This window comes from Calonectris borealis, chromosome 12 (genome assembly GCF_964195595.1).
Source record: "Calonectris borealis chromosome 12, bCalBor7.hap1.2, whole genome shotgun sequence".
NCBI lineage: Eukaryota > Metazoa > Chordata > Aves > Procellariiformes > Procellariidae > Calonectris > Calonectris borealis.
The window spans coordinates 7397994-7411785 of NC_134323.1; positions in this window are offsets into that span (position 1 = coordinate 7397994).

The window sequence follows — 13792 nt, forward strand, 5'->3', positions numbered from 1 at the left end:
GATTTAGAAGAATCCCCCTTTCTTTTGAACATATAAAATGAAAAGATCCACAACACCCAGAAGGCTGTGAATAATTATTTTTACTAACAGGACTGCCAGAAATTTTTAAACACTTACTAAGCACAAGATTTCAAGATAAAAAAAAAAATAACTTTTAAGTTTTTTTCCCCAGATTCCTTTCCTCTACAGACTTCACATGAAGAACGTATTTCAATTTTCCCCTCTATTAAAAATAAATTACATTAATAAAGCCAAAGAGGAGGCATTTCTATTCATCCAAATTCTGCAAGGAAGCCTATTTATGCAGATGGATGTGGTGGTGAACAGTACAAACCATTCAGAAGTGTGGCTGCAGCGCTTCAGTTTTGGCCTTCCTTGTGAAGCAAGCAATAAGCTTAATTCTGCTCTGTTGACTTACTGATTGCATAGGTGTCACTCAACAGCATATTTTCACAGCTGATACAAAATACATGTTCATCTTATTTCTTGTGAACTTTCAGTAGTGAAGTTCTGCATCAGTCAGTGGCAAATGAAGGCTATGGAACAGAACTCAGAATTATTTATAATGAAAGCCAACAGAGAGCTCAAATTCTTCTGTTGTTTGCACTGAAGTAATCCTAAAGTAACTTGATTTCTAGAATAAAATTGAGTTTTGAATGAATTTTGGCTAAAATACTCCAGGAGTTGTGCTAACAAATAACTGTAAAATAGTCTTTTTTCCCCTTATGGGCTAAGCTAAACTCTTCCAAGGAGGCAGCATTTAACTGTTTATGAACTACAGCATTCCTGAGAAGAAACAGTGGTCCTGTCTATTTTGCTCTTCTCTCTTGCTGGTCAGCAAATATTACTATCAACTTCTGATCTCTAGAACACGTCAGTGTGGGCTGTGAAATCCCCAACTACCAAGCCTGACATGAGAATTCAAGTATTTTTAACCTTTGTAAAATCTGCTCTCAGTTCTCTTACATGGTAGCCAAGATACTGGTATTACAAAAACAGAAGTTCATCCTGGCTGCAAAGTGCCTTGAACCTTACATTCGCATAATAAGCTTTCTTGGTTTAAGGAAAATAACATAAAGCTATGGTCAACACATGTTACAATCTGTTTCTAATACAAAGTGACTTGAAATCTATTAACAGAGCCTATCAGAAGTCTGACCTTATTTCATGGTGTGAAGAATCATGCATTTAACTGAAAAGTTTATTATTTAATTAGCTGCCTGTTGGCTAAGAGAAGTCATCACGTTTACACCCTTACTCCCCAATTTAGCTAAATTAGACAGGAGCACACCCTAGCCTGGTTAAGCCATATACTTTTTTTCTTTGGTTATAAATGTAAAGGCTCCAGATATCTAGCTGGTTTATACAGCAGAACAGGCAGAACTTTGTCAGTGAATAGCTGCCAAAGAATTAAAGCAAAAAATGTTGTCTGTAGTCAAGAATAACCCATGCAACTCCTTCACTATAAAATGAAACGTACTTGAAGGACATTCAAGTCAACTATTCACCTGTGTAAACCAGGTGAAAATATTGGCACTGTCATGTGAATTTCAATTCCAAATTTACCCTAGAAAAATAACCACTCTAGTTTTTTAAATCAGTTTGTGAAAGTGTATAAATAAGCATCCTTGAAAGAATGATATAGTTCTAATGAAAGTCTGAAATAGCCTGGGGAAACTGCTAAATATGTCACTGTGCTAAAGAAGTGCTGTATTTTTGTGAAATGCTTTAACACTACGGAGATATTTACAGGACCATGAGAGCCTAAGGTAAATAAATATTGTCTCCCTTCTGAGAAAGCTCTTTGCTTCATGTTATCTTCATCCTTAATAAATGCTCAGACTCACTTTATGCACTACACCTTTTTTCACAAAATAATGCTTATTTTAATCACTTCAGTGGAATACACCATGACACCTCCAGGAAGGTCGGAAGGTGTCCAGGCACGGTTGAGTCAGGCATAAACAAGCAGCTGTAGAACATCTGCATGTTAGTTTTAAAGACCAGAGCCATACGTAATCTTTACATATCCAAAGAACAGGATAAACCAAGAAATGGTGATTTACGTATCTAGCATTTTTTTCTGTAATTCTCCTGAACACAGTATTTGCCTAAGTGTGAAATGGTGGTAAAAGCAGAAAATAATCTAAAACCAACTAGAATAAAGCTATTCTACTTCACAACCTTCAGTTTTAAGCTGATGTTATAATTTCACAGAACAGGTAGTTACTTTTTGTTTAAATTTAATGTTAGAAGTCTTTCAAGATCATGTACTGAGCAACAGTCTAAAATAAATTAATATACTCAGCAAGAGATGACAGAAAACAAAAATAGTGAAAAGGAAACATGGTGTAATACTAGTTATAAAATACAGAGTTCATGAGATTATAGGGAGAAAAAAATCAGTGTAACTAAAGGTTTATGTGAGATTTGGGGTCAGACTATACCTCTCCTTGAATTGTCTTTTCTTGACAGACCTGCAGCCCCACTATATAATGTGTGCTTAAGCCAACCAATCTCTGTAATTAGAGATGCTCTAGTCCACCCTGGCTCCCTATCCATGCTGGACCTGTGTCCCTTAGCTCTGACCACAAGTCCTCATTCCACCACTCCTTGACAAAGTTGATTAATGGAGCATCTTAATGGACTACTGCATAAACACTAACTTCCTTTTTATTGTATAGCATACAAAAATATGAATTAAAATACCTAAACAGTATTTACTTATGTAGGAAACATAATTAAATATTCCAGTACGTGGAAACCATTAAGAATTCCATGTAAGAAATCTCCAAAATTGCACAGCAAAATTGCACACCCTCCTTTCTCTGCCCCAAGAAAATAACATCAAACATCAGAGCCAATGTTGCATGTACAATTCTACTTTTGATTTCTGAACCCTGACTCTTAAAGTCATGCTTAACTGCTCTCTTGAGCTGGGGGTAGAGGACCTAAATTAAATACTATTAGTTTTGTCTGCACTCCTTCACTGTTTATCCCCAAAGCAGCATGCCAGTTTGTAGTTGACCATCAGGGGACAAGGTAGGAAGCTGTTAAAATAGAAGCTGTTGTAAATCTTAGGTGGAGTGGCTCCTACTGTTACTATGGTGATACAGCAAAATAAAGGTGTGACTGCAACACAGACCAACAAAAAATTTTGCAGAGACTACAGATTAATAGTGCCCACATCATTTCTGTCTTCATTGCTGCCTTAGTTAGATGTACCAATACAGGACTCAAACACAATTTCATTGTGGTACAGATATTCACAGATACTTAATATCCCTTCAACTTTTGTCATCTATGTGTACTCATGCCAAGTGCAAAGTTACTGGTTTCTGTTCCTTTTTGGCCATGAGTTTGGCTTAGCAATACACTTCTGGAAAATGTAGTTTCAGTTTTCACCATATTGCTTATTGCTGTAGTAGCATTATTCCCTTCCCATGTTTTACATCATGAATTATGTCAGAATAATAATGAATCAAATCAAAACACAGAATGACAGTGTTTACCTGATGTGAACATGCCCTGAGAGTGAAATTAGACTTGCTAAAATGCACATGCATAAAACTCTCATCATTTATACACATTAGTATTCTTAAAAATATGTAAGTACATATTATGAATGAAGTGTCGTTCAGCACAAAATGAAACAACGTCGGACCTGCTAAGAGTTCAGTGTCCAACAAAAATTAGTTTTTACATGCTGTGGGAAGACCTCTTGTATCATTATTTAAGCCTTAATCGTTTTTTTGCCACTTTGTCTTACCCTTTCTCATCAAGCTTTGCTTGCCGGTTTTCTCACAACTGTAACAGAACTTCACAATTTCCAGTTACCCGGGAGTTTTTTCCCCTGTTTGCTCCACATACAAGGACATGCTTAGCTATAGTCCTTCTTTCTAAGCAATTTCTACTTAAAACCTTGCTATTTTCCTCCGTTTCTTCCCTGGATAAAGTAAGCTTTGAAACAAAATAATTTTAAGCATATTACCTGTCAAGTTTCAGCCGTTGTTATGTAAACATGTTATTTGTATTCTTATGGTTGCTCAAATGAGTGGTAAATTTAGTCAGGTAGAACTGAGATCCTAGCACTTCCTAACAGCCACAATTAAATTGATAAGAATTTGATGATCTTGCAGCCTACTGACGAAAATACTCATTTAAATTATAGTCTCATTGATTTTTGTGCCTCCACCCTATTAAAAGCCAAGCATATAAATGGGGGGAAGGAACTGAAGTAATACAAATGATAGAGAAACATCTTAAAATGGTATTCATCGGTACTTCAGTTAAATATCCCCCAAACGATCTTCTCATTCAGTGTTTTTGATTTTAACATCTTTAATCATTTTGCACATCTGGAAGAGATTCTATGACATTTTTACTTCTGTGTGTTGTTAAATACAGCAACACAACAAAAAATGTATTTTAGTAAGTATTATCATAAAATATTGATTTTAATTTAAATAGAAAAATAAGCAACCTGATTGGTAATCAAAACATTAAGACTAATAAAACACTGTAAACTTTATCTTTTTTTATCCTGCAATTCTGCCAAATAATGTTTGTTTATAGCAATAAAAATAAGTATCACAATGTGCAAGATAAGAACCTTTTACGCTGATTAAATAAACCCAGTGCTATTTTATCTTAAAAAAGCCATCAGACTTGCAAAGAAAATACTCATTAGTAATTTGAAGACCATGTTATGCTACACTTGCATTTAATAAGGTAACAATTTACATTTATGCAGTACCTTTTATCCCAAAGCAATTTACAACTTACACCCAGAGATTATCACTTCATCTCCAGTGAAACTTGGCAACTGTGAAGTGTTGCTCTGTACTATAAAGCAAGAATTCTGGTAGGTAACAATAAATATAAGGTTTCAGTTGAGTAAGTATGACTCTTATATTTATGCCTCCAATTAAATCAAGCAAAAATGTTAAATTATTTTTCTGAAGTTGCATTGCCCTTTTTATCTAGCATCCACTTGCAAAATGAGAAACAGGTTCTATAAAAAGCAGAAAAACATTTGCAACACCCCCTTATAGATTATCTGAAACAAACATTTCCAGCAATATTGCTGGTCCAGCAAGGACTCTGAAAGTGCCATCTAATGTATGGTTAAAACTTCTTCCTGAACTGCTTCCTATGTGTATCTTTTGACAACAGTTCTTAGGCATAGCTCGAGATCAGGAGCTACATTTAGAAATACCTCTAACGTTCAGATATTTCAATAAAGACAAGGTTTAAGAGAAAAAAATAGCTACACCAAGCATTCAAAATATCACAAGTTAGGCTCTTTCCACTAGAGAATAATCATATTACCTTAAAACAAATAGTTGTGTATTTCCATTTTCTGTTAATTTACTCTCTGGAATACACATTTTCAACTTTTACCCTGCATCAACAAGATGAAAAAATGCTCCTCTAAAAAAGAAGGAAAAAAAAAGAAAAAAAACCCCAAACAACTGAAGGCAAGAAGTTATATGACTCAATGTACTATTGTTTTAGGACAAAAATACTGGCTAGCTTGCTATAAGGTTAAACACAAACAGTTTTGGTTTTCCAAGAAAATTTGGCATGAGGGTAACCATGACTGAAATTCATGCTTTTCTATATGGAAAACAAGGGCATGTGAATGAAATGAACAACAGAAAATTTAAAACACTGATAAAAGAAAACACCTTCTTGCCCAATCAGTCTGTGGAACCACCTGCCATAAGGCAGGGTGAAAAACAAAACATGAGCTTAAAACTTCAAATAATATTGGATCATTCCATCCTGAGCATGCAAGACAAAGTCCTTCAGAGAAATAAATGTTCAACATCAGGATGTAACATCAGGACATAACCATGTCACCACACATTTAAGTTGCCTAATGCAACTCTATGTAAACTTTCATAACCTGTTAAGATAAGCAATTTTTAGAATTAGTAGTCTCCTTTGTAGACAAGAAGACTGCAGAAGGGAAAGAAGGGTTTACAAACACCTACACAAAAAGTCCATTCCAACTCTAAGATCAGAATCTGATTCTTGCCCCAGGGCCTGCAGAGTGCTGTAATTCAGTTAACCTTCTACTAGAGGGGGAAACAAGGAAATCAGTGCAACAAGAGGCAGATCTCCTAAGGACCTGTTGGCGGCAGAACCAAACAGATCACTGATCTGATTGATTTCATTTCATAGGATACATAAAAATCCTATAAGAAGTGGCCATATTGTTGTTTTCACGTTTTAAATTAATAGACAGAATAAGTAAAGCACTAATTGATCATCTACTGTGAAAAGATTTGGAGAAACACTTAAAACAGCAATGTGAATACCCTGTCAGAACAAATCATAAAGCATGCATTTCCATATATATCTCAGAGTGAATTCTTCATACAGTCTGACAAGGCCATTTTGAATTGATCACATCCAGTTCTTCTCGGACACTCATGCATAAACACTTGGTACAACAACATTAATGAGCAATGACATAAGGAATTTAGGTCTAACCAAACAGACTCCATCTGAACAGTTACATGCTTAAATCCTTAAAATCCTTCCCCCACTCTCTTGAGCAAATGAGTTATTTTTTTCTTTAAAGGTGATAAAAACATTTATCATATAGTGGTCATTTAGTACATTTTTTTCAGCAAACCCTCTCAATAGAAGAGCAGCACAATAAAGAGAAGCATAATAAGAGTACAGTGGAGCCATGTTCCTCCCTACAGATTGCATCCATCTCCCCTCTCATTCCACGTCAGGCTAGTTATTCGCAAAGACTTTGGAAGAACAAAAATCAGTGCAGAATTCTAGTAAATCAGCCTAGCCAGACACATCTCTCATAGTTTTCATCTAATTTAATTTCCTTTCTGCAACTGTCAACTTTCTGATCCCAGCCAATCTCTTCTAAAGAATCTGTATTCTACTGAGTGGGTTCAGAATTAAAAAAAAAAAGTAGAAGTTTAAACCAAAAGTTCTTAGTAATTTCTACACAGTAGTAATTTTTAAGAGATTCATAGCCTGCAACAGGTCCTTAATATTTGGATATTGAAATGGTATTATTTTAGTTACATATAATCAGCAATCTAAAGTGACCTTACAGTGCACTCTGTTTATGCTGCCCTCCTCCAAGCTTTGTGGAGGATATCACAGAAGCTATAGAAGTATGCTACAAATTGTGTGTTTCCCATCCACGCTACATCTTTAATCATCAGTACTACTTGAAAGTTTCAGGAGATAATACGTACAACATAAGGTGATCAATTATCTGCCACCTGGCTTGTTATGGGAAAGTTAGAAATATTTCAGGACTAATTTATGTAAAAATCTGTGGAGTGCTGAAGGTATTCCAGGAGAACATGATCCAGGATGTCATCACCCACACCAACAAGCACGATGAGCAACAGATCAACCACCACTGATGTTGTCTGTCTTCTGAAGCACAGGAGTAAGCTCCATAATGATTTAAAGAGTAAGCCCCTCCTTACAGCTCTTAAGAGTCGACATGTGAATTCCTCACTTCAACTACACATTCTGGATTGACAGAGGAACATAATAATACGATACAGATAAATTCACTTAAGCCAAGGTCCCGGTAGGTTAGTACACACTTGGACACTACCCTCGTCACTTGTTCTTAAAATTAGCAAGTGCCTGCTACTTCTTTTAGTACCTAGATTTGGTACAATCATCAAGGACAAGGCTAAATCATATCTTCAGTTTAACCTGAACAGCCCAGGCTTGAGTTGTTCTTAAATTTTACTTCATTTCTAGGCTGTAGGCTAAAAAGCCAAACCAAACTCAAGCCAAATACCAGTCAAAACATCTTTATTTTTTCCTTCCTCAATCTGAAAATGAAACTTAACTATTATTTCTGTGTTTCTGTCAAACAGGAATGGAAACTTCCTCTTTTTTCCTTTGTTTTTCTTTCCCTCAGAAAAGAAAATTCTGATTACCATTTCAGAATAATAGTTTGACTAAAACTGACATTCCTTAGCGGGCACCGTTTAGCATGGAAAATGTTTACTTCTGCTAGAATATGCAGAGCAGCATTATACTGATTCTTTTATGCTCACATTTCTCTCTTGGCATGAACACCAGTGCATAGAGTATAAATTTTTGTCTCTGCGCATACTGCTCTGCAGACCCTGTGGCATCCTGCTGAGCTCAAACATTTTGTACCTGCCTAAAAGAAGTCTGAACTAAAAGGCAATGGAAGGCTGGACCTTTCATTCTTCTTATTGCATGGAGAAAAACAAATGGGCCCTGCCAACCCGATCTTCCACACATTACCCTCCCTTTTGGTATTCACTGCACAAGTGTATACGTGTTTCGGTATCACCATGCAAACTCACCTGTATCTTTGGCGGGTATATGCATTTGCCGGGGAGCGTACTGGACTGTTGGCGCCCATTACCCCTGCTTTCTTGCCACAGCTTGTGCAACTCAAGATATCTCCCAAAGCACTGCAATGCCGCAGCTTCTCGCAAGCATCTCAGATGTGCATATAAAATACAAAGAGTTGAGGAGAAGCTTCTGCACCTGTTGTGAATGTGAGGGAGGCCAGACTCCAGCAGATGAAAACCAAAGCTGTTACTAAAGTCACACGGGGGGGCTGCAGATTCCATGTGGCCCTCTCCGTTTTTAAATTATAGATTTTCCACTGTGGACCAGTTCAGGATTTCTGAACCAACTAACAGACCATTAATAGCTTGAACACAAACACCTTCAGTAAGAGCTGAGCTAAAACCAGAATTAATCCTACAAAATGTACTTGCCTACCTGCTTGAAATTAAAGGTCTTTAAAAAGTTACTGTTCATGGTAACGTCTTGTACTGCAAATAAAAATGGTCTATTATGTACATTTCCTTCACTTGAATGTGACAGATTCGTTTTCCTTTGCATATTACACCACCAAGTGGCCTAATGCTCTTATTTTTTTCTGTTCACTATGCTTCCTCTAAAGACACCACTACACAAAACAAAGCAAAATTAAAAAGCTGAATTGCTACCTAAAATAAAAAATTAACTGCAGCATAATCTGAGAGATTCAGCTAGACACTTGTATTGAACTTTCTCCTATTATAGCTTACAAGTGCAAATTTAATACAAGTGTACATTTTATTATCTGTTTCTCCTCTTACAGCAACTTAAAACTTATTAGGAAAAGGTTCACCTCCACTTTTATTTGGGTGATACATGTGTCTAATGGAGTAGTCTGATGCGTCTGCTATGAACACAGGGATTTTCAGGTACTTCATTAAATTTAAAATATGACACAAGTAATTAAAATATATACTGAGGAAAAAAAATGTTTTAGGACTTCAAATAAAGTCTGGCCAAGCAAGTGAATCAAGAAAATTCAGAACAGGCTTGTAATATCTTAATTGAACAAGCAAAACTTGCAGGTATTTGAAATGAGCAGGACTGCACACATGAGTGAGGGCAACAAGATCAGTCTCAGAACCAATACTAAATATAATTTGGCTACATCTCCAAAAAATATTAGGGTGCACCTATCAGTTAAAACTAGAGCTCAAACTTTCCATCCTCATTTTCAATGCCAAATCTTACACTGCTACAAGATGGCATGGCTTTATCTGGAAACCTGCTCCATATTTAGACACCATTTAGCTCACCATTTAGACAACGTTGAGCTAGAATTTTTATGTTAAAATAATGTATTCCTTAAGCTATCTTACTGAGAGAATCTTAGTAAGAGTTAAATACTCCTCCAAGCCTGAGGGAGACACTTCTTTCAGTACGATTATAGCAAACGCCAAGCAAAACTTTGGATCTTGTTTCAAGCACTGTAGAAAGACACTAGCCAGGTTGCATACAGCAGTCACATAGATTTGAGCTAAACATGCACAGAAGTAGAGCTACTTCCCTGCTACGTGGCTACAAGCATACGGCAATCACAGAGGGAAGCTTCTGTTCCTTATTTGTTCCAGGAAGTCCACTCAATGATAGCTGCTGCCCTAAACAGTTTAGAGAAAGCTTGAAATAGAGGAATACAACTATTAAGCTAAGTAAACAACACAATGGGAAGCAGATTTCAACTATACCCACCCAGGTATACAACTGTGATTTGCGTTCAGAAAAGGCTAGCTAAATGGGAAGAAGGGGGAGAGAGAATGAAGATAAAACAGGCAGGGCTGGAACAAGTCACCACAGAAGACAACACTCTGCATTGAAAAATAGCCTCTGCCAGTGACATCTCTGCTCTCTAAGGAAATTACCTGCCACAACTGCTAAGGCAGGCTTCAGTTCCAACTTGTTCACTATTCAGGTTTCTCCCTTCTTTTGCTCCAAATCCTCCACTTGACTAGGAGGAAGCAGCGATGATGGATAAATCCCATTTGTCCATCCATCTCCACTCGTGAGGAAAGCTATGTGGACCCAGCTGAATCCTGTTTAATTTTCCCAACCTGTCCAGCAATAGCAGGCAAGAACCAAGGTCATAAATGTTTAAATTCCATGCAATTTCATGCATGTCTAGCAAAAATTTTGCTATTTTAGTTCAGAGGTGTGCAACAAGGTATTTCTTCAGGTGCATAAAATCACTTCAAAAGACAGTTATTAAAAGAGGTGCTCAAGAGGATTTGGACAAGGTCACAGGAAAGATATTTACAAAATACACTTATACAAATATACACACACACACACATCTAACAGCATGATCAATATGACTGCTCTATGGATAATAAGGTAATCATCCATAATTATGATTGAACTACAATCTTATTATAAGTTTATTACAGTCTTAAGGATCTTGGGGTAGAAACACTTATTTGCCTATTACCATGAGTAAATGAATTAGGTTTACTTTTCTTAGACAAAGTAAAGTGCCATGTCTTTACCACTAGTAATTTACAATGTGTTTCCAGATGGGACTTATCACCCTCCCAATATGCAGCACTTCCGTGCTAAAGTAAAAGAGAAAATGCATTATAATGATGAGACCGTCTATTCAAACTAAGGGAAAAACTTCCATCTGCCACACTAGATTTTGTCAGGCCATATGCACATGGAAAATGACAGCAACCCTTTAATACTCACAGAATCAAGAAAATAGTCATACTGAATCTTTCAGCTAATGAATAACTGATTTAAAAGTCATATTGATAATAATACATGAATCAATAAAATATTGAAATACATTCTTTACTTCAGCCATATGTGTTTGAATATTTTTAGAAAAGTGTGCTAGTGTAGAATACTGGTTTTAAATACATGTCTGTCACAAAAACTGTTTATCCCAATGTTTCTGTGTGTCACAGACTACAAACCAAACCTACTTACGAAAACCTCACAGTGACTTTAGCATCCCAAGCTTCTACATGCTTGTACAGTCATGGAAACCTTCCAAAGATTTTAGCGCGCTTGCCTGCTGTGCTTTGCAGTAGTCTCTGCATCTTTCTGCTGTTACCAGAATCTACCTCTTCCTCCTGGACTACACTAGTGATTAAAGCAACAGGGTTTCACCAAGTTTTTTCTATCTCTGTTAACACATTAAATTATATTGGTTATGCTATATACACACTGATCAAAGACAAACCCACAAATGACTGTGCTTATTGCATCCTTCTTTCCTCAATATTTGGAAAAAAACTATGACCAATTTAAATAATTACATTATTTGATGTCTAGTTAAATGAATATACACTAATATGATCTTACGCTATCCATAAGTCTCAATCCAAGTTCTTTAAGAGATGGAAGAAGGTACATGTGAAAATACTTGGGACATCTATTTTCAAACATTTTCTCCATTACTCTTAGTGGCTAACAGTGATAGCAACACGCATTATTGTCTCTCACTTTTAAATGCTAGTTGCTATAGAAACCTGACACTGATTAAGATGAGTAACATTATCCTCAGAAAATATGCGAATTGAAATTATTAATCCTGCACATTCAACCAACAAGAATGAGACCTTGCATTTCTAACACCAGACAGTGAAAAAACTCTTCATAGGCTTACAAATGGCATTTTAGAAATTATGCCCAAACAGACTTTTTCTGAATAATATCATAGATGGAAATAATGTGACCTGAAGCAGGTTTTTACATGCTGACAGTTACTGTCAGCTATTTGATTGCTAACGAAAAGTATTTCAAAGAGCATAGGTAAGAGCTTTCAGAGGTTCTTATCTTAGCTCAGCTCTGGTTTTTTGTGTGCATAAGCTGCAACAAATTTCCTTCTTACTCTGTGATGCAATTCTGGAATCCATTCAGCTGACATCTAAAATATCTCCGTTCACATTAGCAAAACACACGCACACTTTACGCACTACAACTTGCAGTCACAGTAAGCATTCTACCATTTTATTGCATTAGCAAAAATCATACAGCTTCAGCTGACATGGAGATCTTGTTACAAAGCTACATGTAGATCAAGTAACAATAAAAGTTATTAACTTTTCTAGGTGACAACATAATATTTTAAGGTCCAAAGTGATACTGTCTTTTTCTTGTAATTAATAGAAGTTTCTCTATTTGCATTCCCTCAACCAGAGAGTATATTTTGCTCAAAAAGCAAATCATCCAGGAAGGATAAATTTACTTCAAAAAGTCGCATATAAGAAGTGATAATCTTTATCATCAACTCCCAAAACCAAGTTCTTCAAACCAAACAAAAATTTCTGTAACCTTTAGAAAAAATAGAAGACCTCTCATCTATTTAGTCCTGCTATAAGACTGTCTACAGTGACAGCTCTTCTGCTATGGCACCAGACATACATTCTACCAGCAAAGCTTTAGTGATCTTGAGTCAGCTCTGAAAACCACCAGCTTTCACTTTTACTGGGCAAAAGTATAATTTGTAAACAATGTGATTTGTTGTTGAAAAATATCATCTTATTTGAAAATATGAGAAAACATTGCTAGAAAATAGGAGGTCATAGTAAGGCCTTTTTTTTATGGTGACATAACAAATTACTTTTCAAACATTTAAATGGCAGCTGTTCCAAGTCATATCCAGCCTCTGTGTTGACTTGTAGGACATTAGGACTTCCATCTTTCCTCTTTGCACAACTGAATTCCCCGGAAATTGAAAGGACTGCCCCTAATCAGGGCTGAAAAGACATAATTTATTGGAAGAGGATGCAGGGATAAGATTCCTTTAGTTTTCCTCTGGTGCAACAGGTTAACAGCAGAGCCAGTTGAGTATGAAGGAATGCAGGCTCATTTCTCAGGGAGGTGACAAGACCCAACAGCAATGCTCTTGAACATTGCTGAGAAATGCAGCATCTTCTCTTTCCAAGCTTGCCCAAGCTGAACTGAAAGGCTGCACGAGTGTTTTTGAGGGGAAAGAAATACTGATCTTTTAATTGGAAAGGAGAGCTAGAGACGAGGATGGCAAAACCAATGTGTATTCTACGTATGTGTGCCTGCACTAACAGTTAAGAAAAAGTATCTTTCTCTGATCCAGGGGATGTTATTCAACAAGACACCTAGAAAGGGCAGCTGTCAATGTTGGCAATATCTCACATTATTTGTTTGTGTATAATTCTCTCAAATTTCATTAAATTCAGGACAAGATTAGTCAGGAAATTTCAGAATAACAATTAAACAAATGGTCTTGCCATATAACATTTAAAAGAAAAAAATTTAGAAAGTCTTCCAGTCCTCTTGTGGGAATAGAGGATATAGCAACTTTTTTTTTCATTCTATAAAACATGTCCTTTAAATATTTACTAGTCTTGTATTTTCTACATGTGGCCACATCTCAAGCAAAAGCCCTCTACCTCTCACTAAAGTATGCTTAAGAGCATTCACTGCATATGTAGTAAGAGTA